The sequence below is a fragment of the Uranotaenia lowii genome, chromosome 2 (genome assembly GCF_029784155.1).
Source record: "Uranotaenia lowii strain MFRU-FL chromosome 2, ASM2978415v1, whole genome shotgun sequence".
Classification (NCBI taxonomy): domain Eukaryota; kingdom Metazoa; phylum Arthropoda; class Insecta; order Diptera; family Culicidae; genus Uranotaenia; species Uranotaenia lowii.
This window is the reverse complement of record NC_073692.1, coordinates 390,667,577-390,695,298: the sequence shown is the minus strand read 5'-3', so window position 1 is coordinate 390,695,298 and position 27,722 is coordinate 390,667,577. Positions and strand designations below refer to the sequence as shown.

The 27,722-nt window shown below is 37.5% G+C and overlaps 1 protein-coding gene across 3 annotated transcripts in view; it reads left to right on the top strand.

Moving 5' to 3' along the window:
- LOC129741865 (neuroligin-4, X-linked-like) overlaps positions 1 to 27,722 on the top strand; it is an 862,824-nt gene that overhangs the window by 118,867 nt on the left and 716,235 nt on the right. For all 3 annotated transcript variants that reach the window (XM_055733675.1, XM_055733676.1, XM_055733677.1), the window contains one exon: positions 22,570 to 22,673. The gene's annotated coding sequence lies outside the window, so the exon portion shown is untranslated. The remainder of the gene's footprint in view (positions 1 to 22,569; positions 22,674 to 27,722) is intronic.

The window sequence follows — 27,722 nt, the reverse complement described above, 5'->3', positions numbered from 1 at the left end:
TGACAATTTTGACAATTTTGACAATTTTGACAATTTTGACAATTCTGACAATTTTGACAATTTTTTTTTTTTATTTGGGAACTTTTTTATCATTCGGGTCCATTGACAATTTTGACAATTTTGACAATTTTGACAATTTTGACAATTTTGACAATTTTGACAATTTTTACAATTTTGACAATTTTGACAATTTGACAATTTTGACAATTTTGACAATTTTGACAATTTTGACAATTTTGACAATTTTGACAATTTTGACAATTTTGACAATTTTGACAATTTTGACAATTTTGACAATTTTGACAATTTTGACAATTTTGACAATTTTGACAATTTTGACAATTTTGACAATTTTGACAATTTTGACAATTTTGACAATTTTGACAATTTTGACAATTTTGACAATTTTGCCAATTTTGCCAATTTTGACAATTTTGACAATTTTTACAATTTTGGCAATTTTGACAATTTTGATAATTTTGACAATTTTGACAATTTTGACAATTTTGACAATTTTGACAATTTTGACAATTTTGACAATTTTGACAATTTTGACAATTTTGACAATTTTGACAATTTTGACAATTTTGACAATTTTGACAATTTTGACAATTTTGACAATTTTGACAATTTTGACAATTTTGACAATTTTGACAATTTTGACAATTTTGACAATTTTGACAATTTTGACAATTTTGACCATTTTGACAATTTTGACAATTTTGACAATTTTGACAATTTTGACAATTTTGACAATTTTGACAATTTTGACAATTTTGACAATTTTGACAATTTTGACAATTTTGACAATTTTGACAATTTTGACAATTTTGACAATTTTGACAATTTTGACAATTTTGACAATTTTGACAATTTTGACAATTTTGACAATTTTGACAATTTTGACAATTTTGACAATTTTGACAATTTTGACAATTTTGACAATTTTGACAATTTTGACAATTTTGACAATTTTGACAATTTTGACAATTTTGACAATTTTGACAATTTTGACAATTTTGACAATTTTGACAATTTTGACAATTTTGACAATTTTGACAATTTTGACAATTTTGACAATTTTGACAATTTTGACAGTTTTGACAATTTTGACAATTTTGACAATTTTGACAATTTTGACAATTTTGACAATTTTGACAATTTTGACAATTTTGACAATTTTGACAATTTTGACAATTTTGACAATTTTGACAATTTTGACAATTTTGACAATTTTGACAATTTTGACAAGTTTGACAAGTTTGACAAGCTTGACAAGTTTGACAAGTTTGACAAGTTTGACAAATGGCATAAAACACAAATTATTCACAAAAAAAAACCTTACTAAAATGTCAGAAATGAATTCCAAAAATTATATGAAACATTTTTCAAGCTTATTTATCAGTTTAAATTTCCAAAAGTATCCTCAAAACTCGAGCACGTGCTCACAATTTACGACACGCGCCATTTATATTCGGGAGAGTGCGCGCCCAAGTGTCATTTAGAAAACTTAGCACCCGGTAGGATTCTTTTTTTTCCTCTCAAACAGTCCAAGTTAAAAACTACTGCATCCTTTCGCTGTGGAAATGAATCCAAAACGTCCTGTTTCAATTTAAGTTCTTACATTTATCACTTCCAATTTTAATCTGGCTGCCGTTGCCATTTCGAAGCGAGCACACAAACACACAACTTACGCACTGATAGCCGCAAAGTGCTTCTTCGACTGCCATCTCGGAACAAAATTGGGAGAGAAAAATCTGCGACGTCGACGACGACGCAAGGGATAATGAAGAAAAATGGATTCTAACTAAAAACGGAAAACCAGAACCAGAAGGACGGTTGTAAGAAAATCCACTCTGAGCTGGAGTACCTTACTACCTACAAGGGGACTTCGAAACAAGCCAAATCTGATTTGGGGCCCCGATTGGATTCAGTCGAGTGCAACGAAGAATCTTGCCTTTTTTAGTTTTTTTATATTTTTTTAGTCACAGAAAGCTCTCTTCTTGGTCCCAGGAGAGGTCCAACGAGTTTCAGAAGGCCACGTGGAAGGCGGTTCCGAAATTCGGCGGCCATCCAAAACTTCACGTAACACGGTGCCAAGAGTTTAATTTATTTTACTTACGACGACGACGACGGTGCTCTGCTGCTGGGATCATAAAATGTTTCTAAAGTAGGTATATTCCAAAATAGCCACACAGATAAAAATGAGTACAGAGAAAAGCACTCAAGTGGGCAAATCAAGGCAAATGAGCAAACCACAAGCTTCAAACAGACCTTCATTTTGTAGCTTGTTTCTATTATTTAAGAAATTAGAAGACTTTTTTTTTCAATTATGAGGAATTATTAAAAGAAAAAAATTAACATTTGTTTACCTATTTTATTTCAATTTTTATCTCATTTAAGGAACTTCTTTCAGAACTTCAAAATATGTTATTGTTATTTTTATCATTTTTATCAATTTTTCTGTTCATGTTTCATATTTTATTTTTCATGTTTCATGTTTAATGTTTCATTTTTTAAATTTCAATTTGAATATTAAGAAGTTGTGTATGAACCAAAATTGTCCATATATGCTGTTACGAGGGGAATTTTCGAGGGATTAACTTTCGATCGATATTGCGAATGCTGAAAGGCAATCAGCAGGATTCTGGCCATTTAGTGAAAAAGCCCATTTGTAGTTTTTATCGATAACTGGGGACGGTCCGAGAACATCTATTCCGAATTTTTGAAATGGAGCTCTGAAGCCCGGAAGTACCACTGTTGGCCCACCAAATCACTTACAGCCGCGGCACAGTGGTTAAAAATCAAAAAAAGGTGGAAAAAATTAATAAAAAGCTTTTTTAGTTCAAGATTGTGTGCGGAAAGTTGAAAAAAATTAAAAATAATTTTTTTTTTCGATGTTAGCTACTTTTCCTATAATTGCAAAAACAGGGTTTGAGCTTTATACTGGAAATTTGAATATTTTTAAATTATATATGAATATTTTTGTTAAAATTAAGTATTGACTCCGAAATTCCTCTAGGTCAGCGGTATGAATATTAAAACTGATGTTGTATGGTGAATTTGCATACATATCGAAGGAAACATGGCTTGGTTTTCTCTGTATAAATACTTTCAAATTTTCATTTTTTAACCATAGAGCGTTTCACTCAATGCCATCGTATTCAAAATATAGCAAAAACTACAAGCTGATTTTAAGATATGTTTTTGTTGAGGCTTTCACCTATCCGATGGTATATAATTTACCACGGCGATCGGCAGCGCAGGCTATATTTTTGCTACTGAAAAATAAACAGAGTAAATCAAACTTTTTTTAACATCAAATTTTTGGTTCTCAACTTAGTGAAACTTTATTAGTTCATGATATTGAGGATGTTTTTCATCTCAGAACTGTAAAATGGATTACAATTTATCATTTCGGAACAGACATTTATGAATTTTTAAAGTTATAGATGCCTTTTTCAATCGTTTATAGTAAAAAATAAAAAATCCTATTTTTTATTTTTTTGTTTCAGTTGTCGTTCTTGTTTGTTTCATGGAAGGAGTATAAAGAGTCCTAGAAAATATCCAATCACATCAAAACGTTCCTTGAATATTGGAGATTCGATTCCTACATAACAAATTTGGTAGTCGCTGACTTGAAAAATTGACTTTTTTCCAGCTTTTTGGGGATTTGAACCACTGTGCGCGGGAATCGCACGCACTACTCGGCTGGCTTGCTTGCTCACCGACTAACTGACTGAATGTCGAATGACGAAGTGTCGGTTTTATCCATTAATACAACCTCCTCCTATTCCAAACAAAATATGATTGAAAATATTAAAAAAAATCTATCTCATACATTTTAAATGGTTTTTCCTAAATTTTATTAAAGAAATTACAGAGTGTATGTGAGCAAGGTATTTGAATGTTGAGCTGCATTAAGAGTGATTATGCACAAAAGGTTATCTTATCTCAACACTCTCGCAATTTCTATGCAAGGTGCAATTTCTAACATCAAATGGTTCTTGCTCAGAACGTGTTCACGGATCAATTCAAATATCAGTAAAAGAACTGTTTCATACATTTTCTGCAAGCTGTCCAGTGTATCTCCTCTACTGTGTTCAACCAAACAGTTAGCTTGACTCCTTTTTTCAAAGGAACCTTCTTACCTCGTCTTTCAATTTCGAGCCGTCCAATAAATATGTTCTCACTTTTTTTGTATTAAATTTTATTTCAAATCTTATTCATATCTCAAGCTTAAAGCTGTGACCTTGCTGTTATTTCAATTCAAGAATGCTTAACGTTATTTCAATTCAAGAATGCTTACTCGATCCGTTATCTCGACACGCTAAGTGATGTTTATTCCTATCTGCTTTATCACTAATTTTTTCATTCAAATCAAATGAAATTTTAATGAAATATTTTAGTATAAAGTCCTCTATACTATCGATACGTTTTAAAATTCGTTCTTATCTCAAGCTGGCCTTCTCATTCGCATAGTTCCCAATGAGGTGCAATACTTAAATTGTCTTTTCAACATGCCTTTGAATGTCAAGCTGCCTCTCAACACGCTTGAATTGGTTTTTATCAATACATTTAGGCTGCTCCCTCCACTCGCCTTTTAAGTTCTACCTACACTTGTAACACGCTCGAAATTTCTAACAATACTTAAAGACTGTCCTCTGTCCCAAGCTGTTCTCTCCATTTCAATCGATTTCTTCAGGCTGTCCTCTCAACTCGCCTTTCAGTTTTAAGCTGTCCTCTCAACTCGCTTAAAAATTTTATCGATTTGTCTGGGCTGTCCTCTCAACTCGTCATTCATTTTCAAGCTGTCCTCTCAACTCGCTTGAAATTTTAATCGATTTATTCAGGCTGTCTTCTCAACTTGCCTTTTAGTTTCAATCTGTTCTTTCAACTCGCTTGAAACTAACGTCAATATGTTCAGGCTGTCCTCTCAACACGTCTTCCAATTTCAAGCAGTCCTCTTAACTCTCTTGAAATTGTAATCGATTTATTCAGGCTGTCCTCCCAACTCGCCATTCAGTTTCAAGCTGTCTTCTCAACTCGTCAATTTATTCAGGCTGCCCTCTCAACACGTCTTACAATTTCAAGTTGTCCTCTCAACTGGCTTGAAATTTTAATCGATTTGTTCAGGCTGTCCTCCCAACTCGCCTTTCAGTTTCAAGCTGTCCTCTCAACTCGCTTGAAACTAACGTCAATTTGTTCAGGCTGTCCTCTCAACACGCTTGAAATTTTAATCGATTTATTCAGGCTGTCCTCTCAACTCGCTTGAAACTATCGTCAATTTGTTCAGGCTCTCAACACGCCTTACAATTTCAAGCTGTCCTCTAAACTCGCTTGAAATTGTGAACATAGTTAAGCTACCCTTGCGACTCGCTTAACATAACATATTTATTATTTTTTCCAAGCTCTTTTCTCAACGGACTTGAAAATAAATCTGAATTGTGATTTTCTTCCAGTCCAGTTTAGGCATTATTCCCGAATGGCACGTTGCCTTTCTTCCACTATGACCGAAAAGGCTTCCGAAAATCTTCAAACAGTGATGCTTTTTCTTAAACAAGCTTTGAAATGTTAGGTAATCTAACAACTCATTTTTCCCGATTTTTGCTATGGGTAAATAATAAACTGTTTGGTTTTTAACCTCGTTTGATGAAAATTATTTTAACGTGAATGGCATTTGTTTTTCTTTTTCGGTTCGCTTTTTTTCTAATCTCTCGTTTTTTTTAAGCTTCTGAAAAATTACCTGCCACGGCCGCCAAAAGTGCAGACCTGTCCGGAGCTCTGAAGCCCGGAAGTAGCACTGATGGCCCATCGAATCATTTATAGCCGCGGGAATAGCATGTACTACTCGGCTGGCTCACTTGCTGGGCCACTGACTGACTGACTCGCGTGCACGCTCGTGTCGAATGACGAAGTGTCAGTTTTTTCCATTCACACACCCACGACTCCTTTTGGACGGCCACTTACGTGCTCCAAATTGCTGGCAGGATTAACACCACAATGTTACATCTCTGGAGATACCGATCCAGTGAACCTGTAAGCGTCAGATAACACTTCCATCGAGGTTGTAGTGATTGGACGCGAGTAAATTTAGTTTTCAAATATCACAGTGAGGGAAAATGATGGGTGATTGTTTTCCCCAAATAATGTAGCTTTCAAAGCCGACGACAGCGCCACAAGCCACCAGTATGCAGCCAGAAACTTCAACACGTCACAACCAGAGGGCCATCCACGGTAACCCGCGCTGCTTGGTATCCACCCGATCGGTAGCGACGCCCGACGAGTTGACGAAGGCGAAGCAATCGTGTCCGCCATAATAGGAGAGCAACGACCGGTACTCGCGGTTCAAGGCCGGTCAAAGGCAGCTTCCTGGTGCTGGCTCACTTCCATTAGTACTACGAAACTGTGAAGTACAAAATGCGAATACAAACACAGCACACAATTAAGCTAAATTGTGGAAAGCCAGACACCAGGTAAGCCAGGAGACGCCGAACCGCCATTTTGTTCCCGCACAAATACGGAACACTAACGCCTGATTCCTCAACAGGACCCCTAAGTCTTTGGTCAAAAGCAACCAGCACCGGGACGAAAGTAAACCTGGTCCCTGAACCCTGGTCCTGAATCGGCCTTGGTATTTAGTCCCGGTCGTCACGGATAGCAGTTATCTGCCGGACGGTCACACATCGAAGGTGGTTGTCGATTCCGCACTACGAACCCTTCGGATCGACCAACCAGCTCTTCAACCCGCTCATTCGTCATCATAGCCGAGATTCCCGGAAGGAAAATCCCGGTTTCCGGCCGGAATTGGACCGACAGAGTAGTTGGTCAGCAGTAGCGTCACCATCGCCGTAGATCCGCCATTTTCAACAGCGACAACCAGGGCTTGGCCCTAAAAGGTACTGTAACCAATTGACCCTGTTGAAGTGTTGAGAATTGTTGTGGCCGTTTAGAAATAAAAATTCGAGAAGTGCATATTTGGGGTTTTTCCTGATCTTAGAGTTCGAACTCTCTGCGATTCCTTTGGTAAGCGAGCCGTCCAGAGGCCCAATAAAGGAAGTCCCTGTAACGCCGGTGGGGTGGTAGGTTTTAAACTTAAAAACCTTTGCTTCACTTTGAGTAGAGTCTTAGTGATTCCGTAATTACTTCCAGTAAGCGCACCATGTATTTGTGCCAGGATCTCGTTTACCATAGCACGGAGGACTATTATTAGACGAGGATTAGGATACTCAACAATTGTCCGGCAAAGCAGCTCGTCGTGTACCAGAAGTGTATCGTGACCAGTGATTGATTCCAAAGAGGGACGTCTACCCTGGTTTATCCACGATATAACGTTCCGGAGAACATCATTTTTCTGTTGTGCCTCTCGAAATCGATGGTCACTAGTTGATAAAAGGAGACATATCTGCACAGGCTAGTCTGTGGTAGCGAAGTTTTGCTCCATCAGATCAAGTTTGGTGCAGTGCTTACAACCAGAAGCGTAGCATGGCCTTCGAGAGAGTCCATCAGCGTTGGTATGGCGTAATCCAGGACCAAGCTCGCTTACGTAAAGGTAGAGCGAAAGGCCCTCAATCCATCCAGCTACTTGGCCTTCCAGATCTTTGATTTTTTTAAGCAGGTGAGAGCAGCATGATAAATTCTAAGAAGGAAACGTCTGCCATACAGACTGTGATGAAAATACTGAACTGCTTTAACCATAGCTGCCAACTCCTTACGAGTGAAGCAATAGTTGCGTTTAATTTTTGATAGTGTTTTACTGAAGTAGGCTTTAACACGATCATTTCCGTTCTGTTTTTGTGATAAAACGGCATCGATGCAGCAATAGCTAGTACAGTCAGTGTCTAGTAAAAATTCCCCGGCCTACTGAGGAAAGGCAAGTGTGTAGCAGATGGTTAGCTTAAATACTATAGCATGAGCGACCGATATCTTTGTTGGGTCGGACGCAGTCGCAACTGACTGAACCTCAGGCAACACTGCCAGCAACGGCGAGTCGACAAAGGTCGACCAAATTCCCGGCGTTATGGTGCGCTCACATTCGGGCCTCATTCGGTAGGCAACAGTGGAGGTGTTCGGTTGACAGCACTCGCTGCGCTGGGTGATTCTCTACGATGCGGAATCAGCTTCTCCACAGCAAATTTCGGTGCTTCCGGGCTGATTTTTAATTCTAGGTCACTGAGTAACTGCCCCTGTTTTCTCTGGGTCGGTTTGAATATCATCGACAGACATCTTATGTCCCAGAAATTAAACCATTGCTTGAAGGAACGTACATTTGCTCGTGCTAATTTTCAGATTGGCAGCACGCAGATGGTTGAAGACTTCCTTAAGGTGTTTTAGGTGTTCATCGAAGTTTCGAGAACGCACTAAAATGTCGTCCATGTATATGAGACAGAATCTCCAGGAAACATCGTTTAAGACGAGCTCCATAAGGCTTTGGAAAACGGCAGGGCTGTTGCACAGTCCATAAGGCATGACTGAAAATTCCTAAAGGTATCTTCCGGTTGAGAACGCTGTCTTTTCACGATCGACGGGATCCATCTCGACCTGCCAGAACCCGCTTTGTAGATCTATCGCGGAGAATAGTTTGGAACCACCGAGGGCGTCTAGCGTGAGATCAATCCTGAGGAGGAGATAGGAATCCTTTTTAGTAATATCTTTAAGTTTCCTGTAATCTGTACAAAACCTGAAGGATCCGTTTTTTCCCTGACCAGAACTATAGGAGAACACCAAGGGCTTTTGGATTTATCAATCACGTCTTGATTCTGTTGCAAACATCTCTTAACTGGTTGGGTCGATATTGGTCGTCGAATCTTCGAAAACTTGCTGCAAATGCAAAGGAATTTTGTGGGTTTGTTTTTACGGAAATAGATTTCTCAGGATTGATCACTTCAACGGATGGACCATTCGCAATCACGGTTCCTTTCGGAATATTTACCGACTGTTGTGAGGCATTCATCAATCTGACGGGGACGGATTTCTTCCTTACAGTAGTTAGCGCTAGCTCTACCAACACTTCAGGCTGACAGGCTACTCCTTCCACCAGTATAGATGACTCTGGTTCGCCGTTACATTTCGCGTACGTTATCAGCTCACTCCAGGGAGGTCTGACTACCTCTTCCCAGCAAACATTTTTGTAGGTATTTTTCTCAACAACTTTGTTATACGTTTCATATACATTATAGAATGATCGTGTGAAACACGAAAAAACAGCATTTACCTTCCAAAGTGGAGGCAATATACATACAAATTTTCAATTTGTGGCTAAAGCGATAAGAGTATACGATTTCGACACCATATTCATACATACTGAAAGAATGCAAGAGAGCACAAGTATTTTTTCTCTCAACGCGTGTGAACTGTTGCCAGCGACAATATTTGCTGCCTAGAATGTCCGTCCCGGGATTTCCCGGGAATTTCAAAAATTCGGGAATTCCCGATTCCCGGGAATCATAGTTTCATTCCCGGGAAATCCCGACATGTATGAAATTATAACTCTGGGAAAGCCTAATAGCCTCCGGAACTTTCTTATTGATCTTTTTGAAAATGAAGTCATAGAAAACTCATTGAGAATATTGCGATTCCTGAAGCAGTAGACGCTTTGGAGCCATTTGGTGCATTTTTTATTTCTCAAATAGATAAGTTTAAAAATATAATATGTATTTCCACACCGTTTTCATTGAACGAAAACCCACAACACTTCGAAAAACATATGAAACATCGCGCAGCAGGTCGGCAGATTGCGTTTTCTTGAAAGTAATATTTATGCATTTGTTTGAAAACTTAAAAATGAAGAAGACATCGCTTTCTTCATATGAAAAGCAAAGCGGACTTTTTATCATATCCGATTTAAACCATTTAATACGACTTCGAGTAACGATTTTTACGACATTTTACTTGCGCTAGTTGGAATTACGATTCGCAGTAACGTTTTTAATGACTTGAGTTATCATTTTAGTGCGATTTCATGTTTGCTGGGTTTAATTGCACTTATTTGAAACACTATCGGCACGTCCTTTTTGTCCACTCGAAGCGGTATGGGTTTGCAGTCCGATACCCGCAATAAATTTCTCACAAAGTCAATAACACAGTAGTGAGCACGGAAAAAGTCATTTCCAATTATGCAGCCTTTGGGGTAATATCAATTATCCAGACTTTGTGTCTTACAAAATGCTTTCCAAACTTGAACACTATCTCTTTTTCCACGATCACGGGCAAAACTTCACCAGACACTGTTTTGATGCACTTTGGTTTATCCATTTTGTTTACACTTTCCCCAAGAAGATCCCAAAAAGAACGACCAAGAATCGTTACAGCGACACCACAGTCGATGACAGCTTCACAAGCTACTCCGTTCACTGATTCATTCGTGAGATAGCTCTCGTGTTGACGGTTGAGCGAATGGTCCTCCCTAAGCTGGCTTTTTCTCGTTTACCGAATTCTTTGAGTGGTAGCTGCGTCCCAGTAAACATGAATCGGCAGAAAGGTAACTCAAATCGCCAGAGGGATCGTTACGATCTCTCTGGCGATTTTGCATCATCACATCGGCAGAGAGGAACAGACCATACGCGTGCCTTGAGTGAGTGCCACGACACGCCCTCCAGAGCAACACACGAAAACAACCCGAATCGTGTTTGTATGTTTCCCTTCGAGACGCCTGCCTGAGAAGTCGACTGCACCGTAAGAGCGTACGATTCAAACTGATTTCGCAGACACGCATTAGCATTCGTTGCCTCTAGGTATCTCGGCCGGACAAACCGAATGAGAATATTTGCGTTCTTGGAGTGTCACCAAAATTAACCGTTTTATTCTAAGTTCGGTGACTCAACTTTCGATTTTTTACATGCTCTGTCGATTTTTGAGAGGACGCGCTTACTGGGGTAGTTTGAAACGGCGACGCTGAGTTTGAGTTCCAGTGGATCTCACGCCGTAGATAGGCGCTCCCTCAACACACAGAGATTCTTCTTCGGATCCTGCACTAGAAGCGTTCTCGGGCTTGCAAACTAATATCACCGAATGGAAATTCGATCTGACTTCGTTACGAGAAAAGTGAAATCGGAGAGCCGACTGTATTGCTGAGTCTAAGGAATTTGGTAAACTGAACCGTACTAGATCCTGAATAGCGGGATCGTTAAGCCCATCAAGAAAGTGATTCATGGCGATTTTATCACGGGCATCTCTTGGGCAGTCGCGATAGACTGACGCTAACAAACGCCGAACGTCTTCAGCAAACTCATCGAGGTCTTCACCTTTCTGCTGCCAGCTTGATCGGAATTGACCATGGTGGAGGGCTATGGGAATTGTTGTCCAAATTTTCTTTTTTGACCTCCTTTCAGGCACAAATATGACCGTCTCTCGTTGGTGCCTATACTTCGGAGGACTTTCAAAGCCGGACCGTAGCATGGCTGCAAGATATTTGGCTTTCATCCCATCATCCCATTTATTTATATCGGCGGTAAGTTCGAATGTGAGCTAATAGACTTTCCAACAATTAGAGCCGTCGTTTATCTCTGGAGACAGTTTGCTTTAAAACACGAGCTGGAAACATTTTCACTGGCACGAGGTTGATTTGGCTTCACACTATTACCAGAAATGTTTTCTTCACCATCTACCCTTGCTCCGGTTAAACGCGAGCTTCGATCTAGCGGATGTGGTAGAGGTGTAGGGGAATATTGAAGACCATTTATCACAGCACTAAAATCGCACACATTCTGTCGATGGTTCACTTGGATATTCATGCGTTCTAATTCGTCATTGAGATTTTTCATCTCTTATCGAACGTCTTGCATGTTATTTGCAATTTGATCTCCTAGGGCAGTGGTACAATCGATGGTAACTTACCACTTTTCTCCCTTTTTTCTCATCCTTTAATTGTGGCACTACCCTGAACTACGTAACAATTCTTTAAAGTTATTTAACATCCATGCATTTTTTTTTGTCTCAATTGAAAAGATTGAATTTTTCATTTCCCTCCATCTTTATTTTCCATTTTTTGTAACTGCTAGGTCTTCAGAATTCTGTTTTCCAATTTTCATAATTTCATTCTCATATTTTTCATTAATTTGAATCCCATCTCGCTCTCGTCGTCTTATCCAAGATTCGACAGTTGATTAGGCTTTTTGCTATCTGTCGATCTTCATTAGTCGCTTCCCGGAATTCGGGTGTGTTTGCCTCGATACAACGGAGAAGAATCTGTTGTTTGAATTCCCCACAGATTCCCTTCTTACTCGCCTTCTTACACCAGCTTTCATCATCGAGCTTTCCCACCAAGATGAGGAGCGCCATATGATTTCTTCCTGCCTGCACACGACGACTTTTCGGCGGCATGTCGATATCGGGAAATAAATAGGGGAGGAGCGGGCTATATGCGCCTATTAAGCAGAACACTGATTTAATCAAATATCACATCGAATATGTGTACAAAAACTATATACACGTGTGCAGGCATCTGTTTTCTATACATTGGAGTAATTTTTATGTTAAAATTTTCTTCTGTTTCCAAGAAAATGATTTTATTATAAGTGTTGTCAAAAATGCCGAACCTCAAACCGCGCGGGCTAAATGCGCCTATTCATGTTTTGAACAAAATTTCTGTTTTTTTGGCAATATTTCCGTATAATTTCATTGAAACTGCTAGAAAGTAATAATTTCCGTACGACAAAGCTGAAGTTTTATAAAAATCTATGTATTCTATAATTTTATGGAATAAAACAAAAGTTAGGGTTGCCATACTATGGAGGCAATTCATCCATGAGAAAAACTTTATCAAATCTGTTTTTAGATCTTCAATTCTGTCTAAGATGTTATTCAGAGCTTAGATTTGAAGGTTCAATAATAAAAATCATTTATTTATTCTATTTAACCTGTTATTTTAGGATGGAGGCATTTTACAAACATGATGGGGGCATACAAAAACACTCTATTATTCCACTATATAATCATTATTAAACCTCCACAAAGGCTGAAATATGTTTAATTTCTAAATTTCATTTGAGTGAGAAACAAAAACCATCCTAGTTTTTGTTTTAAGCTTCATTACGTATAATTTTTAAAAGTCAAAATATTACATAAAAATGTATCAAAACCTTGTATGATTTTTAATTTTTTTTTGAGTTTGCAAATTCATAAAATTCTTTCTTGCCTTATGTTCTAAGTTTATCACCCTCAAAATGCATTGGTCAGATAAGCTGTCTAGTTAGCCATTTCATCAAACAGTCGTAGGGTCATTTAACCCGATAGGCCCATTTAGGAAACCTTTCCCCTAAGCTTATTAGATTAGGCCAAAGACTCGAACGGAAGCGTGTCGACAGCTTTCCGGTATCGAGTGTTGCTTATTATAGGGGGTGACTCCAAAATCGGGCGGATGGTTTGAGGTTAGGATTTTCGCTTGAAGATTTTTTCCTTCCACTCTAATATCGAAGCTGTTGTTTTGCTCATCAGTTTAAGCAAAAAGGCCAAAAATGTCAATTGCCAATCCTGGGCACGTTTTCCGGTTTCTTAATTAGATCGGTTTTTGAAAAGTTTGACTCTGTTTCTCTCGATTGAGGCCTGTTTTGACACAGTGTACCCGGCCCTTTTTGGAAGAAAGTCACCATCGGGTTGATTGATGTAGAAACGAGATAACCACTGATGAGGAAAATTTAATAATACCTCTAAGTAGTTTATGCGCTGAGATGAATGAAAATGGACTTTTGAATCGAATTATTTCAGCTGGAGTTGTTTATTTCAAAGCATGACAGTTTGGGAACGTGATCATCTTTTGAGATGCGGACATATAAACTGGAGAGGAAACTGTGATCAAATGAAACCATAATAATCAGTAATTCAAATGAAAAATATGTTTTTAGAACAATATCCAAACTGTTTTTTGGAATAAAAATTCTGATAATCTTTTGTTGCGATGCGTCAATCGAGAAAAAAAAACTCTTTGAAATCAATTGGGTGCTTTGTTCGGTGAAAAGAACCTTTCACGGCGACCGTCAAAAATAGTTCATCCTATTTCCAACTGTTCGCGTGGCTTTCTCGAGCTCCATGTTACTGGAGAAAGAACACCAGCCGACTCAATGTTTTTAAATTACCAGTTCATGAACCTTTTATAGTCTGACGAAAATTATGATTCAACAGTAGTTTGGAAATAATCTATCCATGTAAGAATTCACCGATCAAAGCTTCAATAATGAATCATATCAACAGTTAATTTTCCAGCAATTGAGAACCCATTGAAGATATCAATACGCGGGATACCTCTTTTCCAGGAAAAACGGATATAAAGCATGTCGACATATAACTACCCTACAATAAATAACAGCAGCATTCCGAAAAATCCAATAAAAATGGCTGATGCATGAGCTCGGAGACAGGAGAAGGACAATTCTTGCTCCACGCCGGGAGCCATTCCATTTTTCTTTATGCCAATCTTTTGGGTGACATAATGCAATCAAATCGACGCTGCCTTCAGTACGATTCTTGCTTGCTTGTTGTTTTGTTTTCTGAATTTGGGTGGATTCGGCTGCTCCCATCAGAGGAGCGAAAGATAAATCGGTTTTGATCTGCTTTCCCGTATTATGAAGGGAATTTTCCCTCGGCGGCAGGAGCATTCAGGGTACACAGATTGAAGGAGCTGTGATTTTGGTAAACAAACCCCCTTTGAGCTCTGGTTGAATGTTTGTGTGGGTGGATGGGCTGGTTGGGTTACTATTATGTTACATGGTTTGATAGCACGCTGATGTATGCAATCAAATATTTTCCACTTAGAGAGGCAGATGAAGCGTCGCGTTAGATGTTTATAAAAGCAATGAAAGGTTATAAATTTGGCATTATGACGGGTAACGGCTTCATTGAGATTGATTTGAATGGGATTATGTGATTTATTATGATTGTTTAAAATGCGATTTTTCAATCAATAAAGTCGGAAATTAAACAAAGTAAAGAATACAAATTTGAAAATTTCACATTATGTGGCCAATGATTACCCACTATTGCTGTTTCATTAAAAAATCCTTTTACACGTGAAAAAGCTAGACAAATCTAAGACCATAAGCAAAAATAATATATTCAAAGATACCTAGCTCTTGAAATTTTGCATATAAATGCCAACGGACAATCTTTTAACAAACCTTAACACCACCTACTGACAGAAAAGGTCAACATTTCTCGATAATTGAATTTTTCTCTTATACCCCTCGTTCCGGGAGGTTTAAAATGCACTCTTATATGCTTTTGTTCAATTTTGGAATACATTTGCAAAATACACTCTGACCTACTTTCACCAATTTTTGAAGAAAAGCTTATGCCACTGACTCAATTTAATTGAGAACCACAATCGTTTTTGCGCATTCAGATTCCTCAATAAAAAAAATAATCTTCAATTAAAACAGATAACTAATTTGTATTGCATATCTCGTTGAGCATGATCATTGATTCCAAATTCCACGGAACAGTGCTGAGGATATTGCGATTAAGGGTTTTGATGACGTGGCAAAGTATTTTTTTTTAATTGGGATTCTGATTTATGATAAATAATAATTAATAATTTAATAATTCATTCAAATGCTGATAAATTTTATCTAGTTTTACTAAAATGTTTAAATCAAAATCTTAAATTTGCAAAGCTTTCCAGTTTAAGTTTAAACAACTAGTAGCACAGAGAACTACCCAAGCAACCAAAAGTCGCGTTTTTACTTAAAGATGGAACTCCGAAGTTCACATTAGGCTGAAAAAATGTTTTACGGGAACTTCATGTGACTTTTGTCTCGTAAAAGTTACTCAGGAACTTCCATCGCCCTTTGAAAGGTTAAACTATCGATAACGGAACTTCTAAGCGCTTTTATTGGAACTTCTTTAAAGAAGGTCGATAACGGTCGCGAAACATTCTAAAACGCACCATTAAGATACTTCAAGGTGTTTTACAGAACCTATATGGGAATTCCAAGCGACATGTCAAAAATATCTGTCAATTTCTTGTCATGGTATTTGTTTTGTTTATATCTGTACTGATATTTACAAATAGAATTCAAGATTTTTTCGAATTTTTCTTATAAATGTTGAGATATTCGAATAAATTTTTTAATGATCAGAAATTTTTGTTCAATTATTTATATGGTGTACTGGGTGTCTTTGAAACGAAATAAGATGCAATCTATTGACCAACCAATTCAATCATCTCAAATGACATTAAGTTTAAATACTAATTATTACAGCGGCAATGAACTATTGCTGGATTGGTCGAGAGGCTGGTGAGTTTCATTGCAACCTAGAGAGCAGCGGTTCAATTCTCTAGGCGTTAAGCCAGCTCTTCTAATCAAAACAATATAATTAAAACCAATGAGATAGACCATGATAAACCGGCAACCTAGCAATCTGACATCAGGTTTTCGGAGCAATCAATCAATCGGATTTTTTTTTTGGCGCGTAGAAGTTTCTTGACATTCTCTTGGAAGCTGAATAGCGTTCTCTACAGCCATCTAAACGAACTTGAAAGAAACTTTAAGAACTTAAATTTTGGGCTGATTAGCATTCTCTCCAGACACAAACAAGAGCTGATTAACTTTCTTTGGAACCTTTTTAAGGGAATTCTGTTTTCTTGGGTAGTAGCCATTTGAAAGCATGTGATAAATTTGATAATTTAGAAATTTTATTTAATTAATTTTTTTTCCAAATCAGCCATTTCAATAACAAAAAAGCAAAAAGTAGTGTTTTCTATCTCTCAAATTAGATTTGAATAAAAAAAAAATCCAAATCTGTCCACGTGCACTTCCGGGGACGGGGTTTGCCAAATTTCCACGCTTGTCTACAGAGGGGGTCTAAAATCTCATTTTTCTTTCCAACTGGTATCTGAACAGCCCCTAAGAAAAAAAGCTTTGAATAGCGATTGAAGACTCTACGTAGAGACCACGTAGAGAAAGTTCTCAGTGCGTTTGTCGTGCAAATGAATCCTCGAACTGGTAGTTATTTCCCACCGTGTAATATAAATTGGTTTTTTCCTTAGCGTGTTTTACTAAAGAGTTGCATTTCTGCCGCAGCATTTGATGGTGGCACTTTTTGATTTTGTCCGTCGATTTTCGCTAGAGTTCCGAATCTTGTAATAGATCATTTTTTCCATAATTTTTGTTAAGTTATTTAAGTTCTGATTTTGATGCGTACCCAAGTTAACCAAATATGAGAATATTTGCCCATGAATAGTAACAACGATAGCAGTTAGATTGAGATCGTTTATCTCAACACTCAGCCGAGGTATTAATGATAGTTCACGTTTCCCTATAGCTCACGATACCCTATTCTCCCTTACGTTATACATTATCTAAGATTTGAAAAAGTTTACGTTAAAAGTTTCAGTTAAAAGAATTCTATTTTTCAATCTTAAATCACATAGTTAAATTTTAGTAAAAACACTTAGCCAAAATAAATCTTTTTTTTCTTGGGATTTGAAGATCTGTGATTTTTTTAAATTCAGGATGTTTCAGAACCTTGATATGGGCTTTATGCGAACTTATCGTAGAAGAAGTTCACTTTAAACTTTGAATGATTTAAAATTTTTACAAAATATGTCATAAAAACTTAAAACTTTCTTAAGCAAATGTTTCAAGTTTATTTTATTGAAATTATAAAAATAAAACGAATATGATCATGTTTACAGGTTTGCTAGCAAACCGCTAAAACCTGAAAAACCTGGAAAAAGTCGAGAATTTCGGCACATCATCAGGAAAATTGCCATTTTTTGAAAAGATTACACGGATTCCAAAAATATTTTAAAATTAATTTACAAATGTAAGAGTACGATTCGACAGTCTCGATATAGATTTACCTCATAATCACTTATTTTAGTTTGATTTGAGTTTGGTTTTCGGCCTTTTTTACTCATTGCGGATCAAATACGGGATATCTCACTTTTCGCTCTCCGCAAAAGCGATTTTTTTACAAGCATAACTCAAATTCTATAAAATTTTTTAAGAAATCATTATCGACAACATGTTTGGTAACTTTATGCTACTGAGTAAGTATAATCTGGTCCAGTGGTTCGAGTATAAAGAGTGTCGAAATTTGGTGTTTCTCGGTATAGATTTCTTCACGGTCCCTAATGTTTATCTGGTTTCCAACAATCAGATCAAGATTTCAAGTTTTCAAGGTTTCGAATTTTTCTAATTTTAACTTTGACTTTGAATTTTTCCTTATTTTAAGTTTGTCTTAAAGTTTTCTAAGCTAGAAAATATGTCTCATGTAAAAAAAGTGACGAAAACAAGCTTGCGTCAAAAAAATATCTTACATTCAAGCGTTTAAATTGCAGCCATGTTTTCTATATTTTCACGAATCCTAAGTTCCAATGATTTAAGTAATACATTATTTGTATAAACAATTTTGTTTTCTTAAACTTGTCTTTGGTTTTTTTACAAAAATATCACTTCAAATTTTAGTAAAACTGAAATTTGTACAGTCTTTAAAAAGAGCCATTAAAACTACAAGATAAAGTTAACTAGACTTATTTTAGTAAAATTGTTCAAATTATGGAGCGAAATAATGTAGATATACTAATTGTTATATGCTTCTATACGTTGGATTCACTCCGTATGAAAACTTGGCAATTTGATGGAAAAAGTCTGTGTGTTAAAAGACGTCAAAGTATTTGTCATGATTTCGTTCAGGTTAACAAGTTTTGGGAAACTATTGTTAGTATTTTTGGGTTTAACTTTGAATTTTCATCATTCAACATGATTTTATATCAATAAACCAGTTTAATAAAAACCGTGAAAATCAAGATTTTTAACCGAATAAAACGAGTAAAACTTTGGTATTTTAAATCGAAAAATCGCTAGAATCCTTGTTTTAAATTCAACCCACTTTATAAGACATTGAAATAAATTCTGCACATGACATCTACTGTTTCGAAATCCTGAAACAATATTGTATAAAGTTGATTTGCTTCGGACATTTTTTTTTCAAATGTTTTTACTGTGATAGATTTTTTCCTGGGTTTTAAATTAGGCAATCGAATTTTTAAGAAGAAATCGCTTAAATTGGCATGGCTTAAGAAATTCTGAATCGCAAATCAGAAATTCTTAATTTATAATTACACAAAAATTTTAAAACATTTTACTTCATTTAGATCTCGAATCATGATTGAAAAATGAGAGTTCTAATTTTCATACCGAATTTATTTGCGCACTCAGGTATTAGCAAACCTTCGTTCTTTCTATATCAGTATTTTTTTCTAGACACATCGCTTTGAAAGTTTGAAAACTTGTCTTTATTCAAATCTCCGACTTATCCGGAATGAGAATCTTACAGTGCTTCCATTGTTTAAAGAATGCAGAATCAATTGCACAGAAATATTATTCGGTCAAGCTTGAATTGCTACTTATGTAAATTTGAATTCCTCAGTTTGTTAAGGCATGGTCCATGGTTGTCGAAATCACAGAAAAATCTATACTTTCAAAGAATTTTTTAGAAAATTTTCATCACAGAACCTGTGACACAGAACACTGAATATTAGAAAAATTCACAGATTTTACAGAATTTCAAAATTATGGAGGTTTTTTTTTCAAATTTCAATTTTAAATGTCAATATAATTTTTGGAAAATTTTCTATGAATTGGAAAAATATGATAAAATTGGTAATGTTTTTGATTTTTCTTAAGTAAAGAGCAAATTTGATCAAAATAATTGGTTTTTTTTCCGACTTCGAATCTGCTGATATGCTGCGATTATGAAAAAATATTTCGGGTGTTTTTTTTTTTATTGAAACTTTGCCTCCTGCAACCCCCCCCACCCCCACCCACTGCCTAAAATTTATTCTCTAGCAAATAACGAACTCAGAATAAGGAACATCGTTTTGAATAATTTTTCAATTACTTACCGAAAGAAACCATTGTATTGAACTGAACCTTGCTTCTGATTTATTTTAAATTGCATTACTCAAATTTATTGATTTATCGGGTTTATGTGATGGTCATAAGAAGAAAAATGTTTTAAGAAATCAATTTTCTGTTTCACTTTTCATTTTTGGTGTTATAATTATTCCTGGCTAAATAAGAAAAAAAAACCCCCCATCGAGGGACTTTTGATTATAAACCTATTCATAAAAATAAAATTGTTTTCAATTGAATTAAACCGGAATATGATTTATAGCAAGGCATATTTGATCTTTGCAAAATGAAAAAAAATCAGGGTTTGCGAAATATGTGAAAAAGAATAGTTACTCGACGTAGTTACATAAAGCGTTTCTTGTAATTTTATCCTTTGAAAAAAAATATCTATAAATTTAGTTCTGAATCTTGACTTACGCTTTTCAAGAGTTCAATGAACTTTCGAAGTACATTTTTCTGAACCTCAAATAAGTTTTCAAACAACATTTTCCAGTTAGGATTTTTTCCCTCGGGATTTTCATCCCGAAGGATGATTTATCCATTTTTTAGGATTTGAAAATTATACTCTTATAACAATTCATCAAAATGAAACTGTAAACGAACATCTAAAAGTTTTTTTTCGTTTTAACAAAAACCCATATAACGCCTTGAGAGCTATTGTTATTAGGCTAAATTAATTTATAACAAGTTTGCATACCATTGTGCGTTTGACAGTAGATAGTTTTTTTTTTGAAAATTTGAATCTAAATCATTGAATTATCTCGATCGTTAGTTTTTATACCAATGTCATGTTTAGTAATGCAATTTATATCAGACCATTTGCTGAAGAGTCTTCGGAAGACCCGGTTTCCTAGTTTTTGAGGAGGATGTCATCATCTATATCTTCAGGCATGCAATACTGGAAAACAGTGATATGGCCCAAAAAATCAGTGATTTTCGCTGAAATCATTTTTAGAACAATCATTTCAGCTTTGAATGAACAGAAGAAACATTCAACTAAAATTTCAATGTCATAATAATTTCATGAGTCAGTGTCATGATTCTTAATTATTAACTGTAAGATAAGAAAATAATTTTCAAATTGTCAACATAATCATTAAAATCTGTAAGTTTACAATCTTGGTTTTGATAACTGGCTCCGGTTTATTTTCAGCTATAAACAATTATAAACCTTAATATTTAAGAGCAGGGAATTGATGAAATTGATCCGAAACACCTACAATAGGAATTGATTTTAATAAAAAAAAATCATGTTTACTTTAAAATATAACTTTTCGTCAATTATCATCGAATAATTTGAAACTTATTGAAAATAAGTTTTATGCGTTTAAAAGTCAAAATAAAAAATTATCGCCCTTATTGTCGAGTTACCTAGGAACTCTGTGAGTTTTGTCACCTTATATCCAGGGTCAATGTGGGTTAAATAAGGTTGCCATAAATTTTCCCGCACGTGTCCGCGCCGAGAAAATCCGGACTTTTTGAAAATAAAACCTGGAAAAAAACCGGGCACTTGTTTTCAAAACTTTTAACCAAAACCCGAGCCTTATCCAGGCAAATTTGTGCAAAAACACTGAAATTATGGAATAAAAACTAAGAGGAAAAACGTTTGACACATGATAGTTTCATAAAAAATCGTTAGTGGAATTTTAATTGTATTCCGTGCTTCTATAAAATTTTCATGTTGACAATTTTCATGACAAAACTTTTTTTAAAATCTTCGTTTTTAGTCGACAAAATAAAAAATTATAGTTACTTGATAAAAGTATTTTGTTCGTTTATGCAAATAAACTTAACAAATCCGGGTAAAATCTAGGCATTTTTAAAGCCAATCCGGGCAACTGGGCTGGGTCTAACTTTTACTTAATTTTAAATAATAATTCCGGGCAGGTTCGGATAAAACCGGGCAATCTGGTAGGCTTTCACCAATATAAGATATTATGATATTCATTTTTTTTCATATCAAAATGAGATATAATTTAGTACTCATAGGATGTTAATATATCGACAATTATAACAAAAAGTTCATGCAAAAAAAAATTAATTTATATCACCATTTGATAGCAATATATCAAGATTATAATTCTATCAGATAGGATATTGACCAGTACAATGACAAAAATTTGAGCCTTGCACACTAGCTTTCAAGCAATGTTTACTCTGGACTTAGATACTTGTATGCAAGTTACATTGACTCCTGCCTTGCACTCAAACTTTTACTTCATGTATTGTTTTCAAACTTGCACAACTCGACCTCTTTTCGTATCAAGCGCAGGATAAAATGGGTAAATTTGTAATGGAATCGTACATCCATTGGGATTTAATTTAGGTTGGAAGTGCTTCACCCGAATAAACTTACTTAAGTGTTTTGTTTGAGAAAAATGTACATCTGGTTTTAATCAGAATATCGATTATCAGTTTGATTAAGTGTCTCAGTGAATTATTGTTATAATTTATGGTGACAATGAGCATTACTGAGCACAAAATTCGGACCCGTCTTGCAATATTTCCCTAGGTTATCAAAATGTGAAGACAGGAACCGAATTTCATAATGTAAATCGAAAAGAAAACTAATGATTGGAAAGCTCTCTAACAAATTGCTTCTGTTTCCATTCATTACTTGGAATTGACAAAATGAGTGGAATCCAATTGTTCTACGATTGGATTTCATCAAACCGTCCGCCAAAATTTAATTTTCCACTTCATTTTCTCGTTTCAGATAATCACCGGTCATAACGAACCAACAAGAACCGCGTGCCGGATTCAAATCAATCAGAGCCGTTGGTATCGCGAGCTGCTATCGTAAAACAGTGTAAACGAGTGGTAAGTTTCTATTTTTTTTTTTTTGTGTGTGTTTCACGTTTTTCTTCTAGGGCTCATTCTGCATTCAAATCACACAATTCATTCGCTTTTATTTAGCGTGGTCATTAATTTTCCAAGCTATGGCTTTACTTTATTTTTCATCCGCTTTCATCCGCTCACAAATGGCGAAACGGTGCCCGGGGACGTAATAATTATCCTGTGAAAATTAATTCAAACACGCGAGCGCCTGGTCTTTTTTCCGTTTGCCAATTGACCGTACCGGGAGAAAGTGAAAAAAATCCTCATTCCACAACACCGGAAAGTATTACTAGCGTTGATGTTTATGGTTCAATTTCCATAAGACCCGGTAAAGATGCATACCTACTAACCACCTGAATAAACTTGTTCTGGTTGTTCGGGTACTTACCAACATATTAATTTATCGCAAGATTGCATATTCGAAATGGCATAATTGGAGCTGTAGGGGATGGAAAAGAGGGAGGCAGGCCGCTCACGCAAATGTGGGTCACTTCAAAAGGAATGCCACTTTGATTAATTTCAATGGGTTTTCATTAAGGTTAGCGAAGTGGTTTGAACGAAAAAAAAAATCCCTTATCAAATGGCGTGCCCTCTCGGTTCATTGGTGTTCAATTGATTGATGGTTTTTGATGTGTTTTCACAAACATTGGCCAACGCGATGAAGGGCATTGTTTTAAACGATTTTCTCAAAGGTACTTTAAGTTAAATATTGATTGACACCGGATCTCCCAAAACTGTTATTTCAAATTAATGATTGCTTTTGTATAAAAAGATCAAGCACTTATTTAATATTTCCGTATCTAATATTTCCATCTACATTGCGATTGCGACTCTTATTTCAATCTTTAACCCAATAAATTGTGTGAAGGAATATTTTTGGAACTTTTTTAAACAGATGATTACAAAGTTGTTTGGAACATTAACAAATATAAACAGTTTTCACAGTCAATAGTTTGATAAGCAATTTTGAGATGACATTTGAATTATTTTCTATTTAAAAGCATTTGATCGATATTTCTCTCAGGAAAAAAATTGATTGATTATGAGTCATTGGTCGAATCTTGTGAGAGGCAGACTTGAGATTCAGAATTATGATTCAGATGAAAAGTAAATTCGCGATACTGAAGTCGGGTTTGCTCCTCTTCAACACACGCATAGGATTGTATTGATCGCCTTCTTTTTGACGACGATCGTTCAAATTCGTAGGACGGGAGGCTTTCCTTAGCTTCCCTCGTCGACAATCATTCTTTGCCTTGACGCCATTGTTCCTGTTACGATTTTACAACTTTCTATCTGGCTTCCGGATCGAAGATCTTCTGGTCTAAATCGTTGACCTCCTATGGTTCTTTACAAATGTAAGACCTTTTATTGGCTTACAGGCCGGACCACATTCCAATGGGCTTTTGACGATCTTCCACGATCCCAGGTTCAACGACATTTACCTGATTCTGACGTCGACGACCTTCCAGTTAGCTTCTGAGCTTCACACTCTTCTTGCTGTAGCTCGACAACTTTCGATTGCATCAGTGTGGCGACCTCCACTGGAATCTGTTCTGATAACCTTTCCTGGTGCTGCCTCGATGTCCTATCATGACTCAGATCCGAAGACCTTCTCGTAAATTCCGGACCAAAGACCTTTCGTGGCAGCTGTCCGATGACCTCCCAGTAGCTCCGGTTAGATGAATTCGACAATCTTCATTTGGATCGACACTCTTGTTTGGCTCGACAACCCTTGACTTGGTGCGACTTCTTGGTCCGACTGATCTAGCTTACTACCTGCGGCTCGATGACTTCTGATCTTTTTTTATTAGTAGTTAACCCAGGTGGTAAATCCAATTTACGGATTGCATTTCAAGGCGCGACGAGCCACCGCGTCCCCCCAGTTTGCTACTCTGGGTCCATGGGTACAATTGGACGACTCATGATACAATGCTAAGGAACACTGTACCCCCTACGCCATAAAGTCCACCTGGGGCCACTGACCTTTGTTCCCACCTCGAACTGTTTGACACACTTTGCTTCAATAGTGGGAGGTCAATTCGCACTAGTGCGCTCCAAGGCAATACTCGTTTCCGAATCCTCCATCAGCATACCTCATTCTAACACAACTCGATGCACGACCCCTCCTCTGACGAGTTAGGACCTGACATCTCATCGTGTGAATGAGGTCCCCACGCAGCGCAACTACTAACTTTGTGAATCCAGTCCAGGAAGTCCAGAAACACAAAGCGAGTTGTCGACGACATTTTCTCTGTTCAAACACGCGGGTAGGGGAGGTAAGCCTCCTACGTCACGTGTAGGACTCAGACTCCTCCGAACTCTCAAGTAGTGTTGATTTAAGTCACCACTCAGCGCAACTACTCGATCTTCAAGTCGGGCGCATGACCACCCGAAGTGCAGATCGAGCTATAGACCGCCCTCATCAGGTCACACTCGCGGGTCAGGCGCATAGATTCCCGAAACGCGTGTCGAACCCTGACACCTCCGGCAAACTGTGCCTCACAGACACTGACGTGTAAACACGTCCCAAGTGATCGGCCCACCATTGGCCACCACTTTGCCACTTTGCGCATCTACTCGTTTTGCGAGTCGGGTCTATACCCACCGAAGCGCAAAACGAGTTGGCGATCGCTCTCCCTCCGGTCACGTCTGCATATCAGGGCCATGACCCCCCGAAAGCGTGTTGGACCACCACGCCCACACCCAAGTACGGGTACCTAAGTACCCGGGTGCACCACTTCTAGTGGGTTTGGTGTAGTTCTCTTGGCCGTACATCTGCAATACGCTGGATTTGCATACACGTTTCCACTCTGCACCACGGGGAGGTGGAACTACGTGGAAGAGCCGATGACTTCTGATCTATATCTGGCTCGACGACCACCTGATGACTTCTGTCTGACGACCTCCCCATGGATTCAGCCCAACGATATTCCAAGACTACAGTCTTGACGCCTTTCCTGCAGCTTGGAGCTTTCTCTTCGCTTCGACGCTTTTCCTAAGGCGTGACGCCTCTCGGTGGTTCCAGTTCGACGACCTCGACTTGCCTTTTCTGTCCAAAGATCTTCCAAAACACTGGCTGATTAATCTTTCGTGGTTCTCAGCTCGAATGTCCAACCTAAGCAGACCATCCATGGTATTCGGTTCAACGTTCTCTCATGGCACCATTTCGACAGCTTTCTTGTGGCTCCGGTTCAACGACCTTGTTCAGTTTCGGCTCAAAGCTCTCCTTTTGACTCGATGTCTCACCAATTGCTCTCGTTCCTGGTTCGCTGATCTTTCTAGGCTTCACCTAGCAATCCACAATCCGGCTTCCTGACTGGATGCTCTTCCACAAGCGATCTCTTTTCCACAACAGGCCCATAACCTGTTGCTCTGCACTTTGGACAGTGAAATGGAGAGACGTTAACTGTGCCTGTAATTGTTTATCCTGACGTTACTGTCTTGCGAACTTTTTTTTGTTCTGGTCACATAGCCCTCTTGGGGTTGTTCTTCCACTTCATACGCATCTTCAGAAGGGGGAGGAACTGTTTATCATTAAAGTCTGTTTCACGTAGAATCTGGCCGCATCTTTTCATTTACTGCAGCGCCCCTAGTTGTCACATCGCGAATCTATTGACAGTGTTTTAATTCGGATGGTGTGTTTACTTAGTGGTGAAAATTTCATCAAGATTGAAGCAGTCAGTCAATAGTTATCGACGATGGAACGCGAAAGGCGAGAGAAAATTCTGCACACTCACGTAGAGAAACCGACGTGGTCAGGGGTAAAGATCGCGAAATCCCTGAAATATCCAAAATCAACTGTAAATTCGGTGCGGCAACGTTACCGGGAGACCCTTACGGTTTATCGAGCAAAACAAACCAGGCGTAAAAGTGGAACATATGACCGGAAGCTGCGAAAAAAGGTAATTCGATCAGTTCACTGTAATCGTGGAATCTCCTTGCGTGATTTGGCGAAAAAGTTCAAGACGAACCACAGTACAGCTCGACGAATTTGTTTGCGAGAAGGCTTGCGGTCGTATCATGCAAGCAAACACCTCAACAGGACGCTGAAACAAAACCTGGTTGCCAAAACCAAGGCAAGGAAGTTGTACGAGAAAGTTTTGACCAAGTACAACGAATGCATTTTCATGGGCGACGAAACTTACGTCAAAATGGGTTTTGGACAAATACCCGATAACAAATTTTACTTTGCGAAGCGTAAAGGGGATGCTCGGGTAGATTCAAGTTTGTTTTCGCAGATAAATTTGCTCGTAAGTTGATGATTTGGCAAGGGATCTGTAGTTTTGGAAAGAAGACTAAGATTTTCATCACTGGAGACATAATGAATGGAAATGTTTACAAAGAAGATTGTCTCCAGAAGAGGGTTTTGCCATTCACTTGGTCCCACAAAGGTCCGGTGAAGTTCTGGCCGGACCTGGCAAGCTGCCACTACAGCTGGGATGTCGTTAAGTGGTATGAGGAGAACAAGATCGATTTTGTTGAAAAAAGTATCAATCCACCAAACTGTCCGGATTTTCGTCCCATCGAGAAATATTGGGCACCCAGCTAACATGATAATGTAATAGAAATGATAATCCAAATCGAATATTAATACATTTTCAATGATCATCAAAAACAAGTTGGTTTTTAGTGATTATCTATCATTCATTTACGACAAGCTTCGCCCAAAAAAAGTTGAATCGGATAGCAGTTTAGTCAATTCGTAAATATGTCTCCAAAAAGTTGAGAATATGCTAAATCGTCATTTACGATTGGATTAAACTGGAAAGGCAGAAGCCGTTTATTCAAAAACTCTTTTACGTAAATTTCTTGGTTGACAGTCCCTGAAGCAATTAAAAAGCTGCTTTTCAGCTATGAAAATGCTGCTTTTCAAGCCACAGGTACAGATGGCTTGCCAAACTAGATATTTCTCGCGAACTTTGACAGTTTCATATCTGCTACCTTTCCCCTTCCTTTTGCCGTATAAAACTCCTGTCCCGGAAGCTGCTTGTAGTCTGCTTTGACGTAGGTTTCGTCGTCCATTACCAAGCA